The following is a 3,798-nucleotide window of genomic DNA, read 5'->3' on the forward strand; positions in this document are numbered from 1 at the left end:
TAGAAAAACTTTGAAGTTAAAATTCTAACTAAAAATAGTTTATTAATTTATGCCCAAAAACTTTAGCTGTTTAAGTTTGTTTAATAGTCTTAATGTATAATACAGTAACTAAAGCTTTTTTTGAAACATATTAATTTTTATGTGATGCTATACTAATTAATTCAAGTTTTTAAGTTCATAATAAATATATTTTAAGATATAACTTATACGACTTTTTTTATAATTTTTTATAGTTTTATAATTTTATTTTGTAGTTTTTTTATGAATAATTGCTTAGAGATTTGAACCATACAGTATCTTAAACATGTATTTGGTTTTATAGATTGCTTTTTATAATTTCAATGATGATGTTTATGTGATCAATTTTATTAAATGACCTACATGTGGCCTAATGACAGGTTTAAAAGCTTTTTAAAAGAAAATTACACAAATTTTATTTCTGTGGAAACAGTTTTAGTAGTTTTGTTGTCATTATACAGCAGTAAATTAAAGCTCAGTAGTAATGAATTGCAATGCTTTTACATATTAAATAAAAACTTTTATTTTGTGATATGCTGCTAAAATTTCTCTAAATTATTTGTTTAAGTAAAACTCTATTATAGTATATTTTTTTTAACTTCAAGTTGATATTGTTATCAAAACATTTGACCTTTAAAATAAAGTACTCTTTAGCATGTAAACTATTCTATTTACTGACGTTTTTAAGGTTTGAGAAAAAAACACAAAATATTTAATTCAGTGAGAGTAGCGTATATTAAGCATATGTTAAACATTACACAAATGCACTTTTATAATAAAAAATGACAGAAGTTAATTGAGTTTATGAATAAAAAATGGACAACCTTGGGAACAGCAATGTGTCAAATAAAAGTTCGTATTACTTGTACAAAACATTAAAAAATTTAATTAAAACTTATAATGTTTTCATCCTTTTGATAAAAAAAAAATAATTATTTTTTATTACTTATTTAGTATTTCATTAAATGAAAACTTTTAAATATTTTTATTACTTTTAGATTTAAACCAAGCTGAGTTCTTGATGTCTAGCTTGAAACAGCTTATTGAAAAGCATAACTCAGAAAATAAAATTTTACAAGAAAATAATTGCAGTTTGCATAAGGAAAACAAACTCCTATGTGATAAAAACACTGAATTGATGAAACATATTAAGAAGTAAGTTTTTTTTTACTTTATTTTATATCAGTATTAGTAATAACTTATTAAAGTGATTAAACAGTGATAAAGTTTAATTAAGATTATATTTTATATTTAAAAAAAATCTCAATACTTTATATTGATTAAGTTTAATAATATAAAACTATCACAGTTTTGAAATGGAAAATATACAAATGGCTGAAGAACAACTTAAGTTAAAAGTAAAAATTAAGGCATTAGAAGAAAACCTCGTGGCTAACTTTTTTTTATTAATTTTTTAGTAGATGTTAAAAAGTGGTTGTTTATATACTTATAACACAATTTAATATTGATTAATTTGTTTCTAAGCTACAATTTAGTAATTTTATTTTGTGTTAATAAAAAATGTTTTAATGACTATATCATTGAAAGTAAATTTGTCTAAGTAAAATATTTTTCATAAGTTTAAATCAATGCATGCTAACTAAATTACTGTGTTTAAGCCCAAGTCCATTATAACTTTATTCTATACTGAACATTTTTCTATGTTATTTAAAAACAGTAATTTATTAAATGTATGGTAAAATTTATTAGTTAAAGTATTATTCTGAAGCTTCAACCAGCATACAAACTTAACAAACAATATTCATTTAGTTCAAAGTTTCCCAAACATTTTTTCAAAAGGCCCCTTTTATAGAAATTAAAAAAAGCTATGGCCCCTCCAACAAATTTCCCAAAAAACTACCAATAAATCTGACTAAGACCTTTCTTGCTCTTTGCTATCAACTTCAAAATATATAGTGTAAGTTTCAAATTATGGCCTTGTGGCTTCCTCTTTTACAGCTTACGAGCCCCTAATTTTCCTAATTTGTTTCATAACATCTGATATAATTTTTGAGACTTCCATTAAAAATTGCCTAATAGTTTCAAGTTAAGGCATTGTAGCCTCATTTGGCCCCTTAAATTTATGTAATGTTATTAGTAATTTTATTTTGTGTTAAAAAAAAATGTTTTAATGACTATATCATAGAAAGTAAATTAGTCTAAGTAAAATATTTTTCATAAGTTATAATCAATGCATACTAACTAAATTGCTGTGTTTAAGCCAAGTCCATTATAACTTTATTCTATACTGAACATTTTTCTATGTTATTTAAAAACCGTAATTTATTAAATGTATGGTAAAATTTATTAGTTAAAGTATTATTCTGAAGCTCAACCAGCATACAAACTTAACAAACAATATTCATTTAGTTCAAAGTTTCCCAAACATGTTTTCAAAATGCCCCTTTTATAGAAATTAAAAAAAGCTATGGCCCCTCCAACAAATTTCCAAAAATCACTAATAAAACTGACTAAGACCTATTTTGCTCTTAGCTATCAATGTCAAAATATATAGTGAAAGTTTAAAATTATGGCCTTGGTGGCTTTCTCTTTTACAGCTTATGAGTCCCTAATTTTCCTAATTTGTTTCATAACACCTAATATAAGTCTAAGACTACCATTAAAAATTGCCTAATACCTTTTTGACTCTTCACCATCAAGTCCATAAAAGCTAGTTTGCGTTTCAAGTTAAGGCATTGTAGCCTCCTTTGGCCCCTTAAATTTATGTAATGCTCATGGCCCAGTTTGGGAAACCCAGCAGTATAGGCCTTCAACAGAAAGGTTTTGTCAATGCTACAGTTTTATAATTTGAAAAATTCACTGTCATAATTTTTTTTAAATCTTTTTGATGATATTTTAAGCCTTTTGCTTAATTGTTACACAACAAAGTGTTTCTCTTTAACTTTAATATAAAGTTTTTAACATTAATTAAGACTAAAAAATATATGTTTAAAGTTTAAATTGTTTATATATTTTTATTTTATTGATCAATTCCAACTATATCAAAAATGAGTTAAATTTAAAGTTACACATTTTGTAATAGAATCAAGTAATGTAAGGTGTAAAATATTATAACTTAATTTTAATTTGATAAAATTTTTAAAGTTAACTTTGCCACAGTTCTATTAAAAAATATAATAAAGAACTATTATACATCAACATTTTATTACAAAAAATGGGGACGCGTCAAACATGCACGAAGGGAAATTTTACACGAAGACACTTTTGCACAAAGAGTCATTTTGAAAATAATCAAAAAAAAAAACTTTAAAAATAAGTTACTGAGTAAGGGTTAGGGTCATGGGTATCAGTAGTAGAAAAAAATATATATATCAATCAATAAAAAAACTTCAAAATAGAAAAGAAACAATCCATGCAAAAAAAATCTCGTACAAAAATGACTCTGTGTAAAAGTGTCTTTGTACAAAAGTGTCCTCTTGCACATTTCACACCTAAACACAAATATTAATTAAATCTGTAAGTTTTAAAAAGTATCTTTCTACTTAAAGTGCTAAAATTATACGTACATTTCCAGACACTAGACCTGCTCAAAAAAGCAAAGAAAAACTCTTCGAGTGTCCCAAGTGCGCGAAGAAGTTTGCCACTCCGGAGGGTTTGCGCATCCACACGAACATACACGACAAGTCTCATCAGTGCGAAGTGTTTCGGGACCAAGTACGTTCTCACCCTACACATGCGAACTCACACCGGGGAGAAACCCTACGCGTGCTCTACTTGCGGGAAGAAGTGCGCCCGAAAAGACTACCTGCAACACCACCA

General features: G+C 26.1%; 1 long non-coding RNA gene across 1 annotated transcript; it reads left to right on the top strand.

Moving 5' to 3' along the window:
• Window positions 1-799: 799 nt before the first annotated feature.
• Window positions 800-3,586, top strand: LOC145837272 (uncharacterized). Its single transcript, XR_014369936.1, has 3 exons — window positions 800-870; window positions 1,017-1,173; window positions 3,554-3,586. It is a non-coding gene; the product is annotated as an uncharacterized LOC145837272 (long non-coding RNA).
• Window positions 3,587-3,798: the final 212 nt, after the last annotated feature.

This window comes from Thalia democratica, chromosome 5 (assembly GCF_965202585.1).
Source record: "Thalia democratica chromosome 5, ktThaDemo2.hap1.1, whole genome shotgun sequence".
Classification (NCBI taxonomy): Eukaryota; Metazoa; Chordata; class Thaliacea; order Salpida; family Salpidae; genus Thalia; species Thalia democratica.